Consider the following 12,392-nt stretch of genomic DNA (forward strand, 5'->3'; position numbering starts at 1 on the left):
ATAGACAGACAGATTGAAGGATCACATTATATTGACAATACTTCTCTACAGGGGCTAGACAAGCTATGTGTGTGCATTTGCACATCTGTGTCAGCAAAAGGTGCAACTTAAAGTAGCCGAATGATTTCATTACAAGGCGTGTCCACAACAGACAGACCGAAACAGATAGAATAGAATAGAATAGAATAGAATAGAATAGAATAGAATAGAATAGGCTATGGCTATAGGCTTCTGATGTGAACACATTTTAGGGATTCAGGGCTTTGATAAGGTTCTCCGGAAACATTCCTGGTTTTAAAGTTGAACTAGCTACGTCAGAGCCTGGGCCGTACTCTCTCTCTCTCTCTCTCTCTCTCTCTCTCTCTCTCTCTCAACTACCTTTACACTTCGTCATGCACTCACTTTCTCCACCTTCTTTTGATCTTCAGTGGCCGCGGCGGCGCACTGCGCTTTCCCGCTTTCCCGTCTCTGCGGGGTTTCGCACTTTCCCCTGCAGCTCCAGCCTGTTTGGCTGCTCCTGTGGGCAAATACACTCCGGGTGGATCCAGCGGTGCGTCGCTTCTGGGCCATTTGCATCTTCAAAGAGACATCAAAGCAGCGGCGAGGGCCACATCATCGAGATCCATTGAGCTCAGTTGGGTTTCAATCGTGAGTTCGCACCCACTAGGTAGGCGCTAAAGCCTGGCGCCATAAAGTCTGCCCTGATACCTATCACCCCCCCACACACACACACTCCTCCCTTACATTACCTCCCATATCACCCTCCCTATCACCTCCCTCCACTGTCATTAACTGGCATTCCCTAAACACGTGACCACAGCACATACAGCTGCTGTTCCCCAGTCTAGTATTGGTTGAGGGTGAGGAAGGAAGTGAGCAGTCGCAGGTCTATAATAAACAGCTCCTCTGTAACACCTGTTTTACACCGTGCATCATGAACAGGCTTGATTCTGTGACCTTATGTTAGCACTGATATGTTGCATTGCTTTCACAGCCTGTAAAAGCCTCGGTAAAACAATGCAGACGCGTGTGTATACATGCTGTACACTGTCAAATTATTATTTACACATTTAAGGGTAACAGTGACTACATCAAAACCATGAAATAACACATGATAGGTTGATTTTCTTGCCAATTATAAGTCCTAGTACTAGTGGACTACACAGTATTCAGAGTGGAAGTTCTCCATCTAAAAAAATAGCTTAGCAATAGCGATACGTCCCTTCTGGGAAACCAGACCATAGTATAAAAGGCTCAAACATACTGTTAATAATTTACGAAGTTTTTAATAATGAAAAAAAATATATATCACGGGACACAATAACACACACATGTGCTGTGGTTATTGTTAATTGTTAATATAGTAGGGGGTGTAACTATGCATCAAATATATTGTGGTATTGCAATGCAAAAACAACAATACTGCATCACAGAGAATGAACATAATATCTGATGCAACTGCATTGTTTCCACACCAAACCACCCACTCCAACACGGTCATCATCTCCCCTCATCTCCAAGTTCAAGTCGTTTTTGTAGATATATACATTTAATATATAAATACATAAATTAAACATTTATTATAATTTGATACATGCTTTATATATATATATATATATATATATATATATATATATATATATATATATATATATATATTCCTAAATTATTAAACACAGTCTCTGTTTACATTATCACACAACTTCATTAGGAACCCTGTGATGTACTGGAGCCCTGTCTGCTGGTATTCCTTCCTTATGCCCAATAGGATAGGCCAGGTAGGCTCTGGCAGGGGCGCTGTCTGGGATTTGGGCCCCATGAAAATATATTACTCTGTGCCCCACAACTCTAATTATTACAAACAATGCTCAACAAATACTTTTATCGAGGCCTCTGCCAGTCACCCACTTACAACACCCCTAGGCTCTGGATAACACGATGGATGGATGAATGGAACTGTTAAAAAGGTGTGTTGTTTTCAGAAACAAATATTGTATAATACTACAATACATACAAATAAACATACAAATACAAATGAATAGATGTAATAGCAATTTGATTAACATGGGAAAATGTAATTAGTTACTATCCACCTCAGCAATTGATCATCCCACATTCTGACCTCACTAACACTAATGTCACTGATCCTCACAGCAGTGCTCCAGTAGAAATCTAGTAGAAAGCTTCCCCTGGACAGTAGAGACAGTTACCCCAACACAAGCAGGATGAACAATTTAAATACCCTTGATTTCAGAAGAAACTATGAATGAGCAGGTGTCCCAATTCTTTTGTCCATATTTAAGAAAATATAGATCTGATTTACATATCATACTTTGGACTTGGAGAAATTCAAACATATTAGCTAACTATCAGTTGAGTTACTGATATTAAGTGTTAATGGGATGAAAAGAGTTCATGGGAAATACAAACACAACTGTGAGGCCACATAGGAGATCTAAATGAACTTATGAATATGCAACACTTGCGCAAAAACTGGGTTGACCAGCACTGTTTTTCATTTTAATTGGTTGTACTGTATTCTGAAGACCAGAAACTCATCCCAAATCCATCTTTCCTGAGAAAGATTTTAATAAAGCCAGCATCTCTTATCACATTTTCAGTGGAAGGTACGCAAAGTCAAGACTAACTACAGAAATCACTGAACTCAACATTACATGTCTGCCATCTTTTATTCCTATGTCAAGTGGTTTATGGAAATCTGTAGTCTTTGACACTTCTGGGCTGATGAGTCAGATAGTAATACTTCAGATAGCTGTGATTTTAATGAGTGCACTAAGTGCAAATTAAAGACAGTCTAAACTATCAGTCTCCATAAAGCGTTTAATGAACTCCAGTATCTGCCATCATACAAGCCATGTCCCACTGTCAGAAAATGCTTTGTCATGGTAATTTTTTATATAATGATACAAATCTCTAAATCACAAGAATACTAAGTTATGTGTGTTTATAATTTACTCCATGTAGTTTATTACAGGCTATATTGTCTCAATCCAAAAGCAAGACTCCTTAGATTTCCTCAGTCCAGACCTAAAGCAATAAGAAGTAATCCATGAACACAACCTTAAGCAAATGAAAGCTCAAAAGATTCACCTGATAGTTTTTTTTGTAATAGCAAAAGAAAGAGCAAAATTTATATCATGTATTGTATAACTTACAAATGACTGCCTACACTTACTGCCAGTTAGATCTGAACATATATCTAGCACTAATAGAACGTTTAAGATAAGATAGTCCTTTATTAGTCCCACAGTGGGGAAATTCCCACTGTCAATTCGTATTTTATTATCATAAAATACGAGGTCAGGGTTATTCGGCTAGAATTTTATTACCTGCCAGAGTACACAAATCGAGTCTCTAGCTTATCCCTATTGTTTTCTGTACAATACACGTCCTACTGATCTCATGTGAACCATTGGTTTTTTTTTTAGTGTCACCACAGGGAGGCACTACCCTCCCATTGTATGCATTTAAAAACCTCCATCAGCTGAAGGTCCTCAAACTCCAGACTATGATGCTGGAGCCTATAATACACTGACTATAAACCACAGCCACTTGTTATGTGAGAAAACATCAGTTTCACACAATAGGAAGGCTAATGTCCAGCTGATTGTTGCTGCTTGTTGTGTGATTGATCTGAGAGGTTACAAGCTCAACTGAGAATGTGTTAATTGCACTTTGATTACAGTGTGACATGTACAGCTGTCTGGGAGCAGACCCAGCGGAGCCCAAGACATGGAGTGCCTTTGGCAAGGACAGTCTGTCACGACTCCTCTTGTTCTCAATTCACATTAGTTGCAACCTCTTCAATTCGCTCATACACTGATAAAAAAAATTCTTATATGTGCCATACTCACCTACATACCATCTAACTAGCTATGTGAACACAGTACATATAGTCTTTTGGCAAAAAGAGCTATTTCTTTTAAAAGCTGAGGTGGATAGTGACTAATTACTTTTACTCATGTTAATCATATTGATTAAATCTATTTAAAATTTTATACTGGAAACATTTTTAATTGAGATGTTAAATAATACTTACACTTTTAATCAACTGTTTATTGGAATCATAATCCGTTTTTTTTACTCAGCTGTATTTTAGTCATTAACATTTAGTTACTAATTCTTTTTTTATGTTTAATTTCATTCAGTTGTGTTAGTGGCAGCACTGCATTGCAATTGGTCACACCTCCCACCTCAGATCTTAAGCATGCTATTTCAGTGCATTATAATAGAAGATTAGTTTCTAGCACACTCCCATTCCAATGTTGATAAATCCTGAATGTTGAACTGTTGTTCTACTCAGTATTTAAGCTGATACTGGACTTGGAACATTTGTACTTATACTGAAATGTTTTTTTTTTTTTTTGGAAAAAAAGTTTTTAATTTTACCTAAGTCAGAATAGGGCTCAATTCCTTGGCAGGGCAAGTACACCACACTACTTCAGTAACAGTCCTTGGGCAGGCCTCGAATGCTACATTTGACTACCTCTGGAACATGATGACAGGGTTATGGGTTTGATACCTGGGCTCGGCAAGCTGCCACAGCTGGGCTTTTGAGCAAGGCCCTTAACCACGTGCATGCACTCTGTGATCACTGTCAGTGCTCACCGTCCACTGTTTGTGTTTGCTCACTAGTGTATATGTGTGTGTGTTTACTGTATGTATGGGTTGATGATGGAGGCCAAATTGCATCTATGTCCAACTCTAATGGTGAATATGGCTGTCTTGTCTTGATTCAACTGAAAGTCGCTCTGGATAAGAGCATCAGTCAAATACCATAAAGTATTTGCACATCTCAACCGTTCAATTATGCAATATTTAACAGTAACAGTGGACTTCAAAACATGCTATGTCTTTTGGTATAATCTGCATATTCAAGTAAAGAATTAGGCTTTTGCAGTCAGCATTTATTATAATGTCATTCGTATGGTATCTGTTTACCGTATACTGTATACAGTCACTGATAGTTGTGTTGGTCAACAGCCTTAAGAACAGAACTATTTACTGTATACTCTGAACCTGATGATATGATACATATCACAATATAAGACATACAGTCCTATATGTTAGAATATCTAAGCAAGGTGATATATTGCAATTTTTAAATTTTTTACTTTTTAATTATGAAAAACACACCATCATACGCACAAAAGAGACGCTAGAACAGTGGGATCTGAAGATCCTCTGGAGATGATAAATCTGATCCGATGTCATGCTAGAGTGGCCTATAGGAGTATAAAGCCAAAGAACCACTTTTGGAAGTGATTTAATAGAGAACCCAAAATTGCCAGTGGGCTTATATGTTAAAAATGCAGTCAATGTTGTTAATGTTTCATTTTGGAGCAGATTGCATAAATATGAACCTATGTCATAGATGAATTGTCAGCATTGAGCTCATTGAGCTCTGAAATGATGGTGATGAAGTGGGGTGGTGATTCTCCAACATCCTGACCTTAAAAATATAGTTTTCCATTTAGTTCATGGCCTGTATGTATAGTTCTCTGAATTGTATAAATCATGCATGTACATTATGTGAAGGTTCTTGTAAGGTTCTTCATACTTTCTCATCTCACTTCCAAAAGTGGTTCTTTGACAAACTATTTATTGAAAAGTTCCTAAGAAAGCCAAAAGTGGGCCTTATATACATTTGCTCCTGAGAACACTTTCTTCTTGCTTCTTTATTTGTGTTCACTAAACTGAACAATGTTTTTAGAGGGTCCAAACTGATGCCGTGCTCAGTGTTACATTTCTTTTATCACAGCCAAAACTTTGTTCTAAACCATTTGAATCAGTTTGTTTCTTTATCTGGAGCACAGATGCTGAACTCATGCCTGGAGCTTCTTATGTCGCCGTTCAATCTTTTGAACAAGAATCCCTGTCGACTGTTTTCTTCCCTGTTCCACTGCTCTACCCATGCCACAAGATTATTGTACACAGGCCATCGATTGCTGAGATCTCCTCCATATTTGATGAGGACAGCAGTGGTCTGTCTAAATGTTTCTCTTTTCTCGTACTACCTCAGTAATGAGCACTTCAGGGACAGCACGGCAGTGAGTGGGCACCCGTTGTCTTTGATTCAATATAATGATACTCATGGCCCTTATCCCCTGGTACCTGCACCAAATATGCATTTATCATCTGTCTACAGCGCTAGCACCAGTCCTTTATACTAACAAACACATCTTCACAGAGAAAGAGAGATCAGATGGAGACAGAGAGAGACAAAGATAAAGCTTTATACACAGCTGGGTATTTCACTTATGAAGTTTGAAATCTGTTAACCAGGCATACACACATCTAAGAGTCAAATATATATCTTGTGTTTGCCTACTTTTACTTCTAGCTTCTCATTTGTGCAAAATAGCCCACTACCGCTTACATTTCCCACTGTGATTTTATGAACATAAATAAGACCTGAGAAAAAGTGTTTTATTAAATTTACAAGAATTGTGTTGATGCAACATATTTGATCAATGGGAGAACATCATTTTATCAGTTTTTTTAAACAATTGAATATGAAGATCTTTATAATGGAGACTTTAAAGTTATTTAAAGCTTTTTAAAAGAGAAAAAAATTACCAGTGGGCTTATGTGTTAATGCTGCATAATGTCACTTTAATGCAAATACCTTGTATCTCCAAAATCCAAAAACACCACAGGAGAAGGAAAAACATTCTAACTTTCAATTGAAGTCAGTGTTGTTTATGTTTCATTTTGGAGCATTTCCACTGGTCCATTCATCATGAAATGTTGCCCCAATGCAAAGAACAACTTCCAGATTGAATTATGTCAAAAAGTGAAGAATGGCAAAAATGCTATTTAACAGCGTTTAACATGCATTTTAATGTGTAGGCCAGTCAACACAACTGTGTAACTCTTTAAAATCTTACAGACTACCCAAAAATAGCCAGAAGAACTGTTTGACAGCATGTTAAAATGCATTAATTAAAATGGGGTTTCATGTTGTGGAAACAAGGTCTGACTTAACTCTATTTGATATATTTATTTTTGTGCTGTTTCATAATAGTTGCTTAACTAAATAGCAAGTTGCAGTGTTGATAAGCAATGATGTTATTTGTAAGGTATAATGACTGTTTGAAAATTATGTCTTTTGGTTCAATTACTGGCTAAAATGTAACATTTCATGCAAGTGCAGAGAATGAAATACAAACAGGGTTCAAAAAGCTCTCAGATCAGTCGCTTTATTATATTACAGCAGACAGTAGATTACATAGTGTATTTGAATCCACTTTTCACTTCACAAGATCACACCATCACAGCTTGTTCACAAAATTCCATATAATAAAATAAACCAATTACAGTGATAAGAGTAATAAACTGCATTTAATAGAGCTTAATCCTTTGGGTAGAGTGACAGAGCATGAAAGCTTTTGAAACATGTAAACACAGTTTACACAGCCGTTGCTGTGTGAAGGGTGGTGGATGTGTGGTGGTGTGGGAAAGCTTCAGTGGAACACCTCTGCAGCCCCATTTTCCCATGCCCTATGCCTCTTTAATGCTACATCTCAAAGAGGTATATGCATAGGAAAAAGGAACAGCGAGCATGGAGGCACGGTGCCAGATGAACTCCGGCAGAACTGGAGAGACAGAGAGAGGATGGAAGAGATAAACAGAAAGTTATTCATCAGCAGCACATCAGGATTAGCAAAACTGTGAGAGCTCTAATCTTCGCATTTAACTTAGAAATGAATTCATGCCTAAATTCCGTGTTGCTGATTCGACAAACAAAAATTCAATCAGTTTCTTGAGGTGGTAATCACATAAGGATTAATGCTGAAGCCTTTGTACTCGATAAATAATTTGCCACACTTAGCTGTATAAAGTCAGTGGAGATTTCTTCTCTAAAGCACAGTTTGGGAAGTGTTTGCATGTTCAACACTAGGTTGTAGTCTTTAAATAATTTGGCACAGTTGAAGCTGCAAACTCCGCCGAGAATTGTTCTCGCTATTGTTCTAGAAACGTTTCTTTCTCTAACACTAGCTTGAACATTAAGAAAGCAGCCCTATAAACAGCCGAAGACAGTGCGATAGGCTTACCTGATCCAGCGCCGGGGCCATCTCCTTGCAGGAAACTCACTCTCCTGGGAATTTATTCCTCTCCAGAGACCTTGAAGATGTTTAAGGAAGACAGAGTAACTGTTTTCTCCACCGACTTTCACCGATCTCAGCCTCCTCCTCCTCCTCCTCTTCCTCCTCCTCCTTCTGTTGGGCCAGGGCCTCCGCTAGCACCTGCACCTCCCGGATACAAGCTCTGCACAAAACAAACTCATTGTAAACAATGCCTGCTGCTAACGGGCAGACCCATGCCATCGTGGTGAGTGATTGGCTACAGCCGGGGCCAGGGCTGGGGATGGGGCCCACTCCAATGCATGGCAAAGTCTCCTTCCTCAGGGCAGATGATGTGCTATCTCAGGGTGCGGACGTCAGAGGTCCAGTGAGAGGGAGATATGAGGGAGAAGCTTTGGGACGGCACGTTCTCTGATGGCTGGAAAGTATCTTATCTCTCAGGGTCTCTCGCTCGCTCTCCCAGACCAGAGAGAATCCGTGCTCTCATGCTTCAACAAAGCTCAAGGTCTCAGGCAAGGCCTCTTAGAGGAGGATGAACACACACACTCACACACGCACACACATACACACACATAGGCTCACCCCAAATGTGTAAGCATGTCAAGGATACCACAGTGAAGAGAGAAGTACAGCACAGTTAGCACTGCCTGCAATTATAGCTTCCTTATGATACCAACCTTGCCTTACATTTAGCTTATCAGACACTTGTGAGGTATTTACTGGTGGGAAGACATACAGCCACTGCTGAAGATCTACATAGAGGAGTGTTTCGTATGGGTGTTGGTGGAGGTCAGGGACAGATGAAGTCATAATAATTAAAGTTGGCTAGGCTGAAGTGCTGCACATATCTTTGAGGATGAATGCAGGCGGTGTAACATGCTGCACCGGTGAGCTGCTCTTGACTTTCCTTTGTCGAGCGCATTGGCTTCTCCTCTGGCTTTTTCTCAGGGTTCAACAGGTCATGCAGACAGGAAAGCTTCCCTCCAGCGGTTATTATCTACTGCAGATACAGCGAGAATATCATAAACAGGGAATTATTTAGTTACAGTGAAGATGGGACACTTTTAAAGTGGACTAAGTACGTTTAAATGACTGCGTTAGCGTCCCTTTGCTGGGGGTAAAGTAACATCCATCTTTTTATCAGTTTCCTACATGGAACATTGGGCCAGTCAATTAGGGCACCACACACCATTCAAACCCACCTAAAAGGGCAATTTGGCATGTAGCATGGCCAATTCACCTACCATGCATGTGTTTTAGGAGGGGGGAGGAAACGGAACAACCCACACAGAAATAGGAAGAACACCCAACTAAACTATCAACTCAATCAAATACACAGTTTTTAATGAAATAAAATGTATAGTTGGAGATAGTTTGATGATCCTATGTGCTTCAGCTAAGGATGTGAAGTGTGTAACTGTGCAGTTGAACACCCTGCAGTGTCAAATAAAAGCCATATACCCATCTCTGCTACAATGTAATGAAAATGTTAACTTGTTGTAAGCACATAATGATAAACAAAATAAATATCTGCAAAAACCTTGTATCTCAATGTTTGTTATTTTTCACTTGTTTGACCATTCATTTGAGCCTGACAGTTGTTCTTTACAATGTGTCACAGTTTCATGGTGAATGGACCTATAGAAATGCTCCAAAATGACTTGGAATCAAATCTTTCTACACTGACTTCCATTGAAAGTTAAGAAGATTCTTTTCTTGTCCTGTGGAGTTTGGAGTACTAATTAGTAATTTGTAGTAATTGTAGTAGTAATTTGGAGATACAAGAGGTGCATCCAAAAACCTTTGCTACTGCTCCTCTTCTATCCCGGAACAACACAGAGAAATCGAGGAGAGGAAAGGAGCAGGAGCAACGGAGAGAATAAGCACTATTTGGGGAGGTGGAACAGCTGATCCCTTTAAATACGATGTTGACTACTAATGAACTGAGTCTATCACATCATTTGCTTTCAGCACATCCCTAGTACTCCCGAGCCAATCGCAGTTGCTTCACAGAGCTAGCACATATATGGAAATTCTGTTCACTTAATTGCGTTAATTGTGAATGTTTAAAGACCTGCTCATTGCAGTGAAGATACAGTAAACAGTATAAACTTCTTGCACATGTTTTGATGGCAATTAGTGCCATTAAGTGCACGCAGTGATCTCACTCCAAAATCTCAAAAGGATCTCTTAGCTAGCATACTCCTGTAAATCCACCACTGGAAGCTGCTTTGGTGGGTATTTTAAGCAACATCTTTCGTCCCCTCCGGTATTTGGTGTCACAAAATCAGTTTCCGTGTCACAGAGCAGAAGAGGAGAATGATTGGTACACTGTAAAAATAACACTGTAAAATGTATGGTAACTTGCTGCTGGCAGCAATTAGCTAGTAAATTGCTGTAGAAAAATTTACAGTATGCATTTTGTACATTTAATCCTGGTACCTATAAAATTCTGTCATTTTACAGCAATACTCACAGCACTGTATATTGCTATTACATTTTTTATCACAGCAAATATTAGACTACTCAAATTAAATTCATATAGATTATATTCATATATAGTCAAATACTGACTTTTTTAGCACTAAATTAAGAATGGTACAACAATTATATACTGTATTGACACTGTTTGTCTTCTGTCATCACAAAAACTATTTATTGTATCATGTTCAGCACTTTAAAATATTGTTTTTAAATGCACAGGTATTAAATACCTGTTGTTATAGCTAGCAAGAACAAAACATGTGACAAGCTTTACCAAATGTAGTTAGCTAGTGCACCAATACATGTTTAGCTAGCTATCTAAACATGGGGGCACACATTTATAATACCTCCTATGTAATGTTACTCCTACTCCAGCTGATGATGTCATCAAAATCTATTTAAATTTCATGTCCAAATAGTTTATTTTAGTAATGCTATGCACACTATTGTACTAGCTAAAGAAGGTTCCTAATCATTCTTTACTTTACTTAAACTCTTATTAAGCTTTCTACTGCACTTGTCCTGCTTGAGCTGACTGTTTAACCAGCAGAAAAAGGTTTGGCTAATAACGTTACAAGCTGAGGTAACAGACTACAGACCATGCAGATTTACAGATCTATAGTAACATGCTGTGTTTGCGTTCTACAGTAAGAATTTGTTCGTTATACAGCAGTAATGCTGTAAAAACTATAGACATGTGGTACAGTGTAGGAAAAGGTTTTTGCGTGACAGAAATGAAATATAAAAACATCCATAGATACAAATTTGACCACTGACTAGACTCAAACATTGGCAATTTTACTTTTAAATTTTACTTTCACAAAGAATTCAACTGCTTTTTAACATTAGCAGTGTATTGATGTGTTTTTGTCTTCTTATTTGTCTTGCTTTGATTTAGAGTAGAACTTAATTTCTAATCTCAGTCACCAGAGTTAAGGATTTAGTGAATGGGCCTTGGAAGTCATCAGCATCTTTGCTACCAGCACTGTATAATATCACAGTCGCAGGCATCATCACTTGCATTGAGTGCCTGTTTAGAAAAAATAGTTTCTTTTTTTTTATTTATTTGACTATTTTAATTATTCTATGTGTTTCTGGTCTAATTTACATTCAGAGCCTCTGTATTTCAACAGCATTGGAGTCCTTAACTTTCCTTTAGCAATATTAATACTAGATTGCAACACTTTTTGTCCCAGCCAAACTGAAGTTTTATTATGCATTAAGAGAGCCAGCGCTAGAAGTTGGCTCTCCCCAGGCACTGACCACTTTAAATAACGATTGATAAGGTGCCTGTTGCAGTCGGGCCTATTTTGACCAATCACATCATTTTAAACTTTATGAAACCACTGAGAATATAAAAAGTTTCCTAATTTCTCTCTAACCCCCACTTCTCCCTCTCTGCTCTGTGCCTCTGTGTGAGAAGTGTAATGAAATTCCCAGTCTAATCGGAGTGTGGGGGCTCAGTAGGGACTGTATTTGGGGCAGTTTTTAACATGCAGCGTTTTTTGGCACAGAGTTCTGCTGAATTTCAGTGGAGAAATCTGCAGAGGGAAGCAAGAACCACTGCCCAAGCAGTAAAGACTATCAGGAAAGATAGACAGCACACACTTACACTCTCAGAAATTATCCAATAAGTTAATATTATATGGAGCCAATAAAATATAGTGCCAAGGATTTAAATCAGACTGGAATTGTAAACTATTAATTCATTTTACTGGTCAGATTAGATTAGGGAACAACACTGAGACTTCTGTTTAATTGATGTTAATTGTTACATATAAATGTACAAGTGTACCCAGA

Source organism: Salminus brasiliensis, chromosome 4, assembly GCF_030463535.1.
Source record: "Salminus brasiliensis chromosome 4, fSalBra1.hap2, whole genome shotgun sequence".
Classification (NCBI taxonomy): domain Eukaryota; kingdom Metazoa; phylum Chordata; class Actinopteri; order Characiformes; family Bryconidae; genus Salminus; species Salminus brasiliensis.